The 15,976-nt window shown below is 37.8% G+C and overlaps 1 long non-coding RNA gene across 1 annotated transcript in view; it reads left to right on the top strand.

The window, feature by feature from the left end:
- Nucleotides 1-14,138, top strand: part of LOC138156415 (uncharacterized) — a 56,757-nt gene extending 42,619 nt beyond the window's left edge. Inside the window, exons 2-4 of the long non-coding RNA XR_011167146.1 lie at nucleotides 3,885-4,016; nucleotides 4,707-4,751; nucleotides 9,911-14,138. This is a non-coding gene — a long non-coding RNA (uncharacterized lncRNA). The remainder of the gene's footprint in view (nucleotides 1-3,884; nucleotides 4,017-4,706; nucleotides 4,752-9,910) is intronic.
- Nucleotides 14,139-15,976: the final 1,838 nt, after the last annotated feature.

Genomic DNA, 15,976 nt, shown 5'->3' with positions numbered 1-15,976 from the left:
CCATTCCCCAATTGTTGGGCATCCCCTCAATTTCCAATTTAAAAATTTCATTTCTAATATTTATAAGGAATGTAATCAGATTTATAAAAACAGGAGTCATTCTCCAATTGATAAATAATCAAAAGATATGAACAGGCAGTTTTCAAATAAATTAATCCAAGCTATCATTAGCCATATGAAAAAAACATACTCTAATCACTAATAATTACAGAAATGAAAATGAGAGAAACCCTGAGATTCCATCTAACCCACCGGATTGAAAAACATTATAAAAAAAGGAAAATGATAAATGCTAGAGTTGTTGTGGGGAAACAGGCACACTAATATTTTGTGGAACTTTGAGCTGGTTCATCCATTCTAGAAAGCAATTTAGAACTATGCTCAAAATGTCATCAAACTGCATACCTTTTCACCTAGTGATGTTACTACAAGTACTATATCCCAAAGAGATTAAAGAAAGAGGAAAAGGACTCATGTTAACCTAAATTTTTAAAGCATCTCTCTCTCTCTCTCTCTCTCTCTCTCTCGGCAAAGAACAGGAAACTAAAAGGTGTCCATCAACTGGGTAATGGATAAAATATATATACAGTATATGAATGTAATAAAATACTATTTTGGGGGCAGCTAGGTGGCACAATGAATAGAGCACCAGCCCTGGAGTCAGGAGGACCTGAGTTCAAATCCTGCCTCAGACACTTAACACAAAAACTAGCCATGTGACCTTGGGCAAGTCATTTAACCCCAATTGACCTCCAAAAAAAGGCAAAAATAAAATAAAATACTGTTTTCCCATAAGAAATGAAAGAGAAAATTTTCGGAGAAATCTGGAAAGATTTCTATGACTTGATGAATAGTGAAGTGAGTAGAGTCATAAAAACAATTCATATGATAACAAGAACATTTTAAAGACAAGTAACATTGAAAAACTTAAGAAATCTGATGGGTGAAGTGGTCAACCATGATCAGAGAACCATTGATGAATAACAGAACCTGCCTCCTGACAGAAAGGTGCAGAATTCAAGATGCAGAATGAAACATACATTTTTGGACTTGATCAAATGAGGGCATCTGTTTTCCTTGACTATCCATATTTTGTATGAGGGTTTTGTTTTTGTTTCTCGGTTGGGGGAATGGAAGGGAGAGAAAATAGATGTTTGTTAATTAAAGTCTAAAACAAAAGTTACCCAAAAAAAAAAACCCAAAACAAAAAAAAAACCCACAACAAAACCAAAAGAAAAGGAAGATATGTGGGAGATATGTTCTGGTGGGCTTTAAATGTCAGGTTAACATTTAATGGCTTTTGGAAAATATAATTTATTTATGACTTGGGGCAGAGGGAGTATACTTTATGTTCATCAGCTGTAATAAAATAAAATTTATCATATTCATAAAGGGAGAAATTGGCACCTACGAAGATTCTTTCTCAATAAACTGGCTGTCTCCACATTTATGCCTGCCAAAAAAAACCCAAAACATGTTTCTGATGATGCACTTTGCTCTTTCTAGCAGAAGTAAGACTACTCTGTAGTGCAAGAGACTACCATTATACCTTTCTCTGAAAGAAAAGTCTAGGGAATGGGAAAAGTCTTGGGAAAGGGAAGGCAAAACTCTAGAAAATAATAATAGACTTGATAAAAATAAAAACTCTATTCTGAGGATTTTTTTTTAAAGTAGAACTACTCTCTCTGTTGTGGAACAATGGATAGAGCCTTGGGTATGAAGATTCATCTTTGTGAATTCCAATCAGACACTTACTAGTTGTGTGACCCTGGGCAAGTCACTTAACTCTATTTGCCTCAGATCCTCATCTGTAAAATGAGCTGGAGAAGGAGATGGCAAGCCACTCCAGTATCTCTACCAAGGAAGCTCCAAAAAGGAGTCACAAAGGGTCAGACAGGACTGAAATGACTGAACACACTCGCACTATTACATTCTTTCCTCACCAAAAATTTGTAATGTTATTAATAATTAGTATAGCTAGAATGGTGCTATAACCAACACACAGGAGCTGATTGCTAAATTTTCAGTGTGAGTATCTATACTTCCAGATCCAACAAACACTACAAAATCAGGGTTTGATTTACTGTTTTGTTTCGTCTCTACGTAGGAAAGGGGCAGGGAGTAGTGGGGTAGAGAAAAAGATAATAATGCCAACTAAAATTAAAAATGTTTCAGAGAGCCAGTTGTGAAACATTTACCAGCACACACACACACATACCCACACACACACACACACACACACACTCACACACACACACCATAGCCCACATTTGTAATTCCACAGTTGATTGGATTTATTATTTCCTTAATATGAATATTGCCCACAATGCTACAGGTAGCAACCCAACCATGTGTTCAAATCCTGCAAATTTCTTGTCTATGTCCTTCCATAGACAATTGACCTAGTGTACTAGGCTCCCTCTTGGTTGTTTTTTGTTTGTTTGATTGTTTGAACACACCATGAATATCAGCAGCAGCACTCACATTGCCCTTTTGTTTTTATTCCTCACTTTCCTATATGATCAAACCACCTCCTTTCCCAACTTCTTTAGTTCTTTATTTACTTTTAGTTTACAACATTCAGTTCCACAATCCCTTGAGTTCTAAATTTTCTCCTCTTCCCTCTCCTCCCCTCTCCCCCAATTGTACCTATCTTGTGTAATGTCTTTACAATATTTCTCATGAACTAGTCATTGTCAGTCTTGGCATATATATCCCAAAGAAGTCAAAGAGAGTTGTTCAGTCATTCCAGTCATGTCTGACTCTTTGTGATCCCACCTAGAGTTGTTTTTTTTTTTTGCTTTTTGGAGGGCAGTTGGGGTTAAGTGACTTGCCCAAGGTCACACTGCTAGTTTTTAATGTTAAGTGTTTGAGGCTGGATTTGAATTCAGGTAATCCTGACTCCAGGGCTGGTGCTTTATTCATTGTGCCACCTAGCCACCCCCCTCCCCATCTAGAGTTTTCTTAACAGATACTGGAGCAGTTTGCCCTTTCTTTCTCCAGCTCATTTTACAGATGAGGAAACTGAGACAAATAGGGTTAAGTGACCTGTGCAGGTTCACACAGCTAGTAAATGTCTGAGGTTTGATTTGAACTCAAGTCTTCTGGACTTCAGGCTCAGCATTCTATCCACTGCACCACCCAACTTCTTCAAAGACAGTTACAAAGGTTAAAACATTCCGAAATATTCATCAAAGCACTCTTTGTGTTAAAGAATCGGAAACAAAGTGAGTGTCCCTCAACTAGGGAATCACTATAAAAATATAGTATATCAATATAATAGAATATTATTTTATAATAATAAAAGATGAATAGGTGAAATTCAAGGGAAATCAATTTTAACTGATGCTGGTCAAAATAAGTAAAATAAAACAAATTTAAAAATAAAAAAATAAGGAGAATCAATTGAAGAATATATACAATGAATAGCACAAAGTAAATCAAGAGATTGTTAAAAAAAAAAAGTCAAACTCTGATTAGGGGAGAAACCAGTGAAGGTCCTAGGGTAGAGTTCAAGATTCATATCTCATTCCTCACAGCATAAAGGTAGGAGTCTATCGGGAAATAATATCCCATATATTATCAGGCAAGATTTCTGTACTGAAAGATTTTTTAAAATTGTTTTTATCATAAGGGAGGTTCAGTCTTGGGATGGGCAGGAAATGACAAAACATAGCAATAAAGCAAATTTTTAATTCATTGTTAAGATATATGGGGACAGATGTATGCTTACCATTCATCTCTCTGTCCCTCTTTAAAATTCACACACTTTTTATTCTTCAGAGATTCTGGTATTCCATGATTTGTAAGTCTTAGGTATCCTATAGAGGAATTAGGATAGGATTTTCAGGGAAGGAAACCAGCCTCTTTCCACTTGTTCCTAGGACAAAGCCCTATTCACTCTTTGCTGATAATGCTCACTTGAAAATCATTTGTTTATGAGGAGACAAGTTCTAATCTGCTTTCAAAAAGGAAGTGCTTCATCAACAAAATCACAGATCCTTCAAGTATTCAAGGTAACTGGACAGAGCCTTAGAGATATCTAAGATTCATCCATTTTACCAGTGAGGAAATTAAATCTAGAGAGTTTTAATGACTTGCAGAGTCAATCCTAGAACTTGGGTACCTGGCATCTCCACTGAATTTTCCCGACCCCCAAGAAATGTTTCATAATCCCTGTGAGCCCAAATGAACAAGCAGAGGGCAGATCAGAATCACCCACCACAACAACCTCCTGGACTTCCCTCAGCTTTTTAATTGGTGTGATATTCTTTTCCATCCATTTGTTTCTAAGCAACTGTTATGTTTCCTTTTCACTGTAGGATACATTTTCTGGTTGCCAATTAGGTGCCTCTATTTAAAAAGAAAATCTTCAGTTTTCTCATCTAATTGGTAGTGATGGTTGCCATTAGATGCCTATCAAATTTGGTGCAAATTGATGCAAATCACAGGTCTGCACCCAAGAATTCTAGCCTGTATATTACACAGAACTTTAATCGCTAGCTGAAATAGATCTGTGATTTAATGAATGAAAGGAATTGAGATCAAGGAATATTTCCACTTAGTATTGGTCTCAGATCACAAGTTGGGTGGATAATTCTAGATAAGCAATAGCTGAAAGGGAAGCTATATCCATGATTCTGGTGTTTCCTATTATTGCTTATGCTATTGAAATCTTTAATTTTCTCTCTCTTTGTCAATTACAGGGAAGATGGAAGTTTCAAGATGCTCTATGACTTGACATATCTGTGGTCAGTACAGTTCTAAGGCACTCCATTTCTCCTGTTCTTACATTTACACTGACTGCTCCCCATGCTTCAAATGTATCCCCTTCTCACCTTGGTCTTTCAGAACTTAAGTTTCCTTCAAGATTCAGGTGCCAACCTCTACCCAAGCCTTTCCTAACCCTTCCCTCCTTTCAGTTTTCACATGTCCTCCCCACTAATATAAATTACTATCTATTTTGGTGTTGTTGAGTGTTTGGTCATATCATGACTCTATGGACTTTGTCTAGGGTGTTTTCTTGGAAAAGATAACTAAAGTGGTTTGCCATTTCCTTCTCCAATGTGTCCTCATTTTGCAAATGAGGAACTGAGACATAGGGATTATGTGACTTGCCCAGGGTCACACAGCTAGTAAATGTCTGAGACTGGATTTGAACTCAGATCTTCCTGACTCCAGACCTGGTACTCTATATCCATTGTACCACTCAGCTGGTATGGTAGGATGAAGGATAAAGGATGCAACTTTACAGAAATGCTATAGGATATTTAACAGAGGAAGACTACAGAAGCACAAAGGAAAGGTCTGAATTGGACTTCAGATTCATGGAGGACTTTGAAGAGTTTTTATGCAGGATATAAAATATAATAAATACACACACAAAACTTGCAAATAAAAAGTTTTGTATTATTCAAAGACAAAAATTTCATAGTTCATTAAATAAGAGGTGGAAAAAATCTGTTATAAAAACAATTATGAAACATTTCAAATTTTATTCTTTTAACTTAAAAAAAGGCTAAAAAAATGTCAAGAGAAAATATTCAGGCAATAAAGTGCACAGGGAGAATTTGTTTCATCATTCTCAATCTCTGACCCCAGAGATTTCAGATTAAGGCCTCTGAATTTAGGAAAAAAATAACAACAAAGGGGCTGGTTCATGAGTTAAATTCTTTTCATAAGGGGACTTGTTTCCCAATCCTATAAAAAGAAATGAGAGCTAGAAAGAGTTTCATTAATGAGGTTTCTATATCTTTTCTAGTCTAATTCAAGAATGGAAGCATAAATAAAAAACAAAACAACACATTTTCAGTAAAACTTTACTGTGTATGTGTGGGTATGTGTGTGTGTGTATGCATGTGTGTTTGCAGTTTATATAGTATCTGTCTTAACCAAACATAAGCTCCCCAAGGGTACATAATTTTTCACCTTTGTTTCTGTCTCCTAAGTGCTTAGCCTAACTACAGGATAGATGTTTAAAAAATACTTGATGATTGAGTGAATATACAATATATGGGAGATGTTTATTAAGCACCTACTCTATGTAAAGCATTAAGACTGGTGCTAGGAGACACCCAAAGAAACCCTCTTGGAGTTACAAGTCCAGTAAGAAGATAAGACACCAGGGGTGGCCAGGTAGCACAGCGAGTAAAAGCACGGGCTCCAGTGTCGGGATCACCTGGAGATCGAATCCCAGGCTCAGATACTCAGCACCACACCCAGAAATAACTGGCCATGTAACCTTGATCAAGTTACTTAACTCCTATTGCTTAAAAAAAAAAAAAAGAAGATAAGACAGCAGCACAGTAACTTAATCCCCTCATCGAATTCTAAGATTCTATCCTCTCATAGAGCTTAGCTTCCAAGCCAATCTGGTCCAACTCTTAATTAAAGCTTGGATCTTTTGCAATTTTTTTGAGAAGTTACTAGTCAGTTTTCACTGAAAGATGTCCAGTTATGTTGTACTATGTAATATTATTTGATAAATGCATTAAAAAGTTTTTAAGTTAAGTGCAAGAGGAAGCATGAGAAGCAAGATCCTCCAATTGGAATGCTTAAGAATGTTCAGGATGTACCACAGATAGTCAATTTGATGGAATTTGGCCTTGATTTATCATCTCTGCCTGAGGCAACATTTAATGGAATATAAATCAACTGGGATATCTGAATAGACCCTAAATCTTCTTTCTAAAGACTGTGGACAAAAAGAGGTTGGTGCCAGGGAGAGTCAGTTGTGGAAGTAATTACCAAACCACAATTCAATATGATATTGTCTTTTAAAATTGTTTTCCTACCATGGTGATATGTAACTAAGAGCTTTCAAAAGGAATAATCAAGGCTTCTGACACAAGGAACTGTTTGGAATATTTACAACATGAGGGGAGGAATCGATACCACTATTGTAAATGGCCTTGATGATTAGTTAATTAGTAAAAAAAAAAAAAAAAGGCATGTGCTTATCTAGAATTAATGGTAGTCTGGGAGAAATGGTAGACCCCTGTGGGCTTCTCTCCTGAATAGGTCTGGTTATCCTTTGTCTCCTGCAACTTCCCTTGCTAATTTTATTCCTTCTGCTTCTTTCTTCTTGTCTTACTTCTCTTTTCCCTCTCCTCTCCCATTTTTTGCATCTTTTTTTTGTATTTTCTTCCACTGCTTCCTTTTTTCTAATCTTTTTCCCCCCTCCTGCCAGCAGACCAGACTGGGAATATTTTAGGAGCAGCTTGTATCATGATATTTCACTAAAAATAATACAAGTATTGGCACTAGAGTGAGACCCAGAGGAACACAGGGAATTTGATCCATCCCTTAGGTACCTATTAGAACACCTTTTTTTTTGAAAGGGTGGCTCACATTGATCTGGTGTTTGGTGAAGTAAAGGTCAGAGGGCTTAAAGAGGCTTCTTCATTGGTCTTGTTTGCCAGTGGAATTGTTTGACTCTACTGAGTTCCTTGATCCAATGTTTACAATGGGGTCAAATGGAATTGCCTGCAGAATGGGGCAGGTTAGGAGGCATAGGAGATGGAACACTGAGCACGGAATCAGGAAGCCTCATCTTCCTGAGTTCAAAGCCAGTCTCAGATACTTCCTAGCTGTGTGACCCTGGGCAAGTCTCTTGACCCTGTTTGTCTCAGTTTTCTTACCTGTAAAATAAGATGCAGAAGGAAATAGCAAACTACTCCAGTATCTCCGCCAATAAAACCCCAAATGGGGTCATGAAGAGTCAGATAGGACTGAAACGACTGAACGACAGCATAGAATTAAAGAAACAGGCCCTGGGCGTGCAACACCAATTTGAGGAGTGGACCACAATGGTGACACAGATAGCATGCTGGATTTGGAACTAGGACATGTGGGTCTTAGCTGTTTAACCCGACCAAAACATTTTACTTCTCTGACTTCAGTTTTCAGCTTGTAAATTATAGCTAGTGGGTTGTTGTTAGGCTCTTTAAGGGTAGGAACTGTCTTTGTCTTTGTATTTCCTTGATAGGCACTTAACCAATTTTTATTGAATGAATGAATGAAATGAGATACATGTTAAGTGCTTTGGATTACTCTCTCTAAGTTCTTGAAAAGGGCTTAGCCTAAAAGGACCATGGTCTCCCATTGCATCTTGGGTCATCTCCAGCCATCCTGATGAATATCTGGTCACTGGACCCAGATAGCTCTGGAGGATAAAGTGAGGCTGGTGGCCTTGCACAGCCCTCCCTCACTCAAATCAAAGTCAACTGCAAGTCACGTCATTTCCCTGATGCCATGGTTCTCTTTGAGAACAAAGGACAAACACAATCATTAAGATTGTAAGCCTCCCTTAGGTAATAATAATAATAATAATAATGCTTAAAGAATCATAGAGTTAACAGCTGGAAGGGAGCATCCAGTCCAATCACATTATTTTGCACATGGAGGCACCAGACAGAACCTAATCCTGATGAGTGACTTTCTGGGAGTCACTCAAGCTATGAGTTCCCAATCCCCTTAGTGCCTTCCCTGCCTAATTTACTTTTTATTTATCGAGCTTGGATTTGTTTGCTTGCTGTCTCTGCCATTAGACTGTAAGCTCCTTGAAGGTAGAGACCAGCTCTCACCTCTTTTTGAATCTCCAACACTTAACACAGGGGCTGCCACGAAACTTTTTTGATTGACTGAAAATAAGTAACAGACTCAGGATTCTGACTTGGGTCCTCTGGTACCAAAACCAGGTCTGCTTTCATTACACCACACTCCTTCTTGGGCCATAAGGCAGATGTCCAGCCTTCCCTACAACATAGATGAGTTATGGCTCAACCTAACCCAAGATTATAAAGCTCTGCTGTTCATGTTTATTCATAGTCTGTTATAAAAATGATAATGATAACTTTATATAGTACTTAACTCTGTGTTAGGCTCTTTGTTAACTGCTTTATAAATATTGTCTCATTTTATCCTTACAACCATCCTGGGAGGTAAGTAGGTGTTACTGAAGAGGTTTCCCACTAAGAGGGTTAGGGTTGCTCTGGAGACCCCAAAATACCAACATGCCGGGTCCTGCTGAATGAATTCGACTTGAGTCTTCTCAGCCAAAGAAAAGTGAAATTTATTAGAAGTTCACTTGCATTAGACACAGAGTAAGTCTGTGCTAGGTCCTTCTATGGTGCTCGCACAGGGCTCTCACTATTCTATGGTGCTCTCACCCACATGGCATTCTACAACCTTTCTGTATATAAGACCCCATCTTGCTCAATGTGATGTGAAAGCACCATAGAACTTTCTAGCACAGACTTGCTCTGTGTCCAGTACAAGCCCACTTGTCCAATACAAGCCTTACAGATACTGAGGCTCCCTAAGAGTCTACCCAATAGGGGCGGCTAGGTGGCACAGTGAATAGAGCACTAGCCTTGGAGTCAGGAGGACTTGAGTTCAAATATGAACTCAGACACTTAACACAAAAACTAGCTGTGTGACCTTGGGCAAGTCATTTAACTCCAATTGCCCTCCAAAAAGAAGAAAAAAAGAGTCTACCCAATATGGTGAACTTTTAATAAACTTTGCTTTTCTTTGGCTGAGAGAAGACTTGAGTCGAATTCATTTGGCAGGACCCGAGGTGTTGGTATTTTGGGGTCCTGAGCACCCCTAACCCTGATCTCTTCAGAAGAACTTGGATTTAAACCTACCTAAATCCTCTGGCCCCCAAATCTAATGTTCTTTCTACAATGCTATGTCACACCACCTCTCTTGGGTAATCTAGAACCATACTTGACATTCTCAATATTATTTGCTTATTACCAATGCCCATCTTAAATGTGCATTTTTATAACTCATACAAACACGTCTCATTCCCGAGAAGTTTCTCTTTGAAGACAAAATTCATTATACTCGTTCAAGACAGAAGCTAAAAATAACAAAGGACCTTTATTTCAACTTTGTTCCCTAGGGTGAAGAATGAGCAAGAAATGCTTGAAGTAGATCAGTTCATTTCTATTCATCGTTCTGCTGTGGCGATATTCCCAGCAATCCAGGAGAAAAAAGGAGGTGGGGAATGAACTCAAAGATAAATTTACATTCTCCAAGATCTGTATGCTCTTTGATGAAACAAACTACAAATGAATTGAATCGGAAACTTTGTTAGATGGTTAGTCTCGAAGAGGAGACATGAATTGAAATGACAAAGCACTTGCAAGCTGGAGAGTCAATTATTATCAATGAGGAAACACAGAGTGTTGCTTGAATGCAGAGCAAAAAAAAATAATCTATTCTCACATGCAAATATTTTGCTAAGGAAAGTGTGTTCTAGTTCTCAGACTTGGGAACTTTTTACTTCTGAATCATTTTGGTGTCAAACAGAAAATATCCTCAACATTTTCAGACCTGATGACTTTGGTCTCACTACTTTATACCGATAGAATGTAGTTGGACTGGGGGGGAGAGGGGATGGGTGACATGAGGAGAAAACAAGAAGACTATGAAATACATTCCTTTTTTCTTGTCAGTCTCTAATCTCTCCATTTCGCTTCAGTGACTAAATAGATACAACCAATTCATTAACATTTATTAAACCCCTACTATGTGTCAGACACTGTGCTAAATTTAGCACAAATGTGCTAAAAGCTCAAAAGGATGACAGTCCCAACCCTCAAAGAGTTCATATTCTAATGCAGGGGTGGGGAACCTCATGTGGCCCTCTAGGTCCTTAACTGTGGCAGGTTCCCCACCCCTGATAATGGATCTAATATAGAAGGGGCATATTTCTCTCTCTCAGATTCTATATAGGACCATTAGACTCTTTTCAGCCCTTTACATACTCTCTCTCTCTTTCTGCATGCATAATAGCACATAAAATTGAGTATTCAAATATATATGTGTCATATACACACACACACATACACACATCCATGTATTTTGTTGTTGTTGAGTCAATTAGTCATGTTGAATTCTTTATGACCCCATTTGGAATTTTCTTGGCTATTGGAGTGATTGGCCATTTCCCTCTTTAGCTCATTTTCCAGATGAGGAAACTGAGGCCAACTAAGTGAGTTATTCTGGTCCCATAGCTAGTAAGTATCTGAGGTTAGATTTGAACTCAGCACTATTCACTGCTACCTAAATGCATATACACATACACACCTATGTATATGCATGTGTGTGCATATATATGTATGTGTATATATATATATATCTCTTTCTCTATATATACACCTTGTGATCCTGGATAAGACATTTTGCTTCTCTGACCCTCATGCTTCTCATCTCTAGATAGAATGAGGATGGTCATTGTTTCATTGATTACATCAGTGTTATTATGTAGAGAGTACTTTTTAAAACCAAGAAATATGAACTATGGCAATCTTATTTGATTATCCATACAACGATCCATTTTCCCTAATCCTATTAGCATTTGGAGGATATTGGCAATGCCTAGAAATATATTTCCTCCTCATTCCACCTCTTAGGACCCATGGTTTCCTCTAGTGCTTGGTTTCATTGCCTGCTACACGAGGCCTATCCAAATCTCCCAATTTGTGAATGTAATCCTCCTACCAAAATTGCTTTGGATATATTTTATGTAGAATATGGATTGCTAATGTTGGTCATGTGTAGGTCCACAAGGATTTGATTAAATGTAGCTCACAGGGAGGTGTGAATAGACATCTGTATAATTTCACCCACCTAAATCTTGACATTTTACTATGTAAAGTGATTCTAAGATACAAGGCATGTTCCTGATCACTGTCCTTTGAGTGTCTCTAAGAGATATTAAAAGCTCTGACTCCTTTTCTGCTAAATGCAAGTTATACAAAGACCATCACAAATAGTGAATAGTGAACAAACCCATTTATCCAAGCAAAAGCAAACAGAAATCAGAGAAGATATACAGATTAGAACATACCAGACAAAACACACAGTGAATGAATTCTAAAGAGTTCCCAATGTCATCCAAGGAGAAATTCTCTGTGGCAAGATTGAAATCATGAACATGCTCAAGATGCTAGCTCTTTGACATGTCAGCTTCTTCCCAGTCTTTCTGTTCCTTCAAGGTCCTCTCCCTGCAGAGAGCCTGGAATAGCTTGTATCCTCTCTTGAATGTGGAATCCAGAATGTCTTTCCTTTCCCAGGCTCTCAAAACTCTTCCACTCAAATATACATGACACATTGAGTAATCATTCTTTCCATCTATGAGGAGAGTCATGTAAATAAACAAAGTTTCTAGATATATACCTCTACTCAATAGAATGTTAGATCCTAAAAAGCAGAACTTTTGTCTTTGAAATCAATCCTAACTCCTAACATAGTGTACACACTCAGGAAATTTTGCTTAATTGAATATTTAATAATTGAATGATTTCATGAGTGAATGAATGAATGAATGAATGACAGTACAAAGTGACCTTAGACATCATGCAATCAAAGAATTCTTAACTCGGGGTCCCTGATCCTTCTGTTTTTCAAATATTTTAAACAATATAATTAGCTATCTTTGTTGCCATATATTTTATTTTATACATCACTCAATAAGCACTTGTTAAGTACCTACAATGTACTTAAGTGATAAGTGTGATAAGCAGTAGGGATACAAAGTGAAAACAAACAAACAAACAACCAGTCAAGGAGCTCTCAGTCAATAGGGAGAAACAACATTCAAATAACCATGTACACAAAAGGCATATGCAAAATAAATTTGAGATAATAAGCAGAAGGATGGCAATAGCATTAAGGGACATTAGGAAAGTCTTCTTTTAAAAGAGAAGGGAAGACTTTATGACCAAACAAGAGTTAGAGAGCATTATAAAATGCAAAACGGATAATCTCTATTACATTAAATTGAAAACTTTCTATACAAACAAAGCCAATGTGACCAAGATTAAGAGGGAAGAGGGAAATTGGGAAAGAATTTTTACAACCAGTGTCTCTGATGAAGGCCTCATTTCTCAAATATCCAGAAAATTGAGTCAAATCTATAAGAATACAAGTCATTCCCCAACTGATAAATGGTCAAAGGATATTAACAGGCAATTTTCAGAGGTAGAAATTAAAAATATTTGGGGGCAGCTAGGTGGTGCAGTAAATAGAGCACTGGCCCTGGAGTCAAGAGAACCTGAGTTCAAACCTGGCCTCAGACACTTGACACACTTGCTAGCCATGTGACTTTGGGCAAGTCACTTAATCCCAACTGCCCTCCAAAAAGAAAAGAAAAAGAAATTAAAGATATCTGTAAGCATATGAAAATATTCTCTAAATCACTATCGATTAGAGAATGCAAATCAAAACAACTCTGAGGTACCACACATTACCAGTCAGATTGGCTAAGATGACAAAACAGGAAAATGATGAATGCTGGAGAGGATGTGGAAAAATTGGAACACTAATGCTTTGTTTGCAGAGTTGTGACCTGATTCAACCATTCTGGAGAGCAATCTGGAACTATGCCCAAAGGGCTATAAATAATTGCATACCCATTGACCCAGTAATACCACTTCTAAGGTTGTATCCCAAAGAGATCATTGAAGCGGGAGAAAGACCTGTGTGCACAAAAATATTTATTGCAACTCTTTTTTGTGGTGGCAAAGAATTGGAAATTAAGGGGGTGCCCATCAATTGGGGAATGGCTAAACAAGCTGTGGTATAAGAATGTAATGGAATACTATTGTGCTATAAGAAATGGGGAGCAGATAGACTTCATATTTACCTGCAGAGACTTATACAAACTGATGCTGAGTGGGAAGAGCAGAACTAGGAGAAATTTGTACACAATTACAGACACATCATATGTGTGATAACCAACGTGGATGGACTGGGCTCCTCTCAGCCATGTAAGGTTATAAGATAACTCGAAAAGACTCATGATGGAAAGAGATACCCACATCCAGATAAACAACTACAGTCTGAATGCAGATTGAAGCAAACTACCTGCTCTCTTTTTTTTCTTGTTTTGTTTTGTTTCCTCTTTCCCAATGTTCATTTCATTGGTTACAATCCTTCTTTACAATCTAATGTCTAATGTGGAAGTATTTGCAGATTCTTTACTTGATTGCATGCTGCCATGGGAGGGGGAGAAAATTAGAAACTCAAGGAATTGTGGAACTGAATCTTGTAAACTAAAAGTAAACCACAAATTAATAAAGACCAAAAAAAGAATGAAAACAGAAAAAAAATTTTTTAAATTCTTTTAAAAAGATGGGATTTTTACTGGGACTTGAAGCAAGTTAGGGAAGCCAGAAGGTGGAGATGAAAACAAGAAGTCCAGGTATAGGGGAGAGCCAGTGAAAATGCCTGGAATCAGGAAACAGAGTAATTGTTTTTTTTTTCAAGGAAAAGTGAGGAGCCCTTATCAGTGGATTGAAGAATACACGAGTAATAGACTGAAGTGTAAAAAGCTTGGACACAGAGGACAGCATCAGGTTTGCAAGGCTTTGAACATCAAAGAAATTTACATTTGATTCTGGAGAAGATAGGAGCCACTGGAATTTACTGAATGTCTAAGGAAGTGGGGTTAAGAGGTTATATATGATGTGGTCAGACTTGGGCTTTAGAAAGATCACTTTCATGGCCTAGAACAGGGAGAGACTTGGGGCAAGGAGACCAACAGAAGGCTATTGCAATAATTCAGGTGTGACTTGATGAGGGCCTGGACCGTGGTGGTGTCAGAGGAGAAAAGGGGGAGTAGGTTGTGGGCCTAGGTTACTGGGAAGATGGTGCCCTCAACACTGAGGAATCAATAGGCTTTACCAGATTTTTAAATGGGTCTATGACATTGTAATGGAAATGCAAATTTAACCTTTATAAAAGCAGATCTAAGAACCTGTGTTGGCAGCCACCCTGGGGATGCTGGGGTACTTGCTCTACAGACATACTATGATAATGGGAATTTGAAGATCTTCCCTGCTTTGAAGATTTTCCTGCCTTCTAATAGGCTGAATGTAGTCATATGGAGCCTGTGGTAGGAGGAGTTTGCTGCAGGGTGGAGCAGAGCCCACAGGAAGCTGGGAGTCAGAGCGGTTAGAGATGGTGAGAGAGAGAGGACTCTCAGACAAGGAGACAGCTAGGCTTATGAGTAAATATTGGTTTGTAGGAAGCCTAAAGAACAGCATGGCTCTCTGCTACACTATGGTGTATTAACTTCTATGTTGCTATGATGGATTTGGTTTCCTGGTGTTGGGATTTGGTTTTCTGGTGTCTGAATAAATGTTTTGCTTCTGTTTTCCATATGGAGAGTCTGTTATATTTTGTGCTTGAGAACTATGGGAACATGTTTACAATTTCCATTGGCACTGTGAATATTGCATTGGCACTACACATACACAAAAAGTCAAGAACACATCTACATCAAAATCTTTATTATATAGATGAGTAAACTGAGATCCAAAGAGATTGTTCTTTATGGAAGGTCACACAGGTGGAAAGAAGCACATCCATAAACTAGTCTTTCCATTTCATCACATCACTTTTGCTATATTCAACCTCAGTAACTTTTGAACAAAAATTGAATTATCCAAGTGCCTTAGGAATATAGGAATTTCCATTTTGACTCAGACCCATAGTCTATTTACTATGCCCAAGGGAAGCCAGGTTATTCCAATATCACCCTTAAAATGTAGATACATTCCAGTGTCCTATTATTCATGGGTTTTTCATCTACCAATTTGCCCAAATTCCTTTTCAACTTATTTTATTTCCAACCAGTGTCACCTCTTGAGGTAATAAATCTCTAAGTTTATTTTCCTTTATATGAAGTAATACTTCCTTGTACATTGTGAAATCCTTCATTTTTAATGAATCTACTTTAAAGGTGAAAACCCCAAAGTAAAGCCAGAGATGTGAGGACAACTCATGTGAAGGACATTTTAACATCTAGAAGTTATGGGACAGGATTTGCTGATTATTCCCTGCTAAGTATCACACATGAAGAGATATGATCAGGGTGATTGAAGGCATGAAAGGGAAATTTATACTAGACCAGGCACAAGCTCAGGTCCAAAGTCAGGGAGGAAGTTCACACCAAATA

The sequence above is a fragment of the Petaurus breviceps genome, unplaced genomic scaffold (assembly GCF_028583685.1).
Source record: "Petaurus breviceps papuanus isolate PSGF00001 unplaced genomic scaffold, PetGlider_PUasm1.0 154, whole genome shotgun sequence".
NCBI lineage: Eukaryota > Metazoa > Chordata > Mammalia > Diprotodontia > Petauridae > Petaurus > Petaurus breviceps.
Note: the sequence above shows the minus strand (reverse complement) of the source record. Positions and strands in the feature narration are given on the sequence as shown.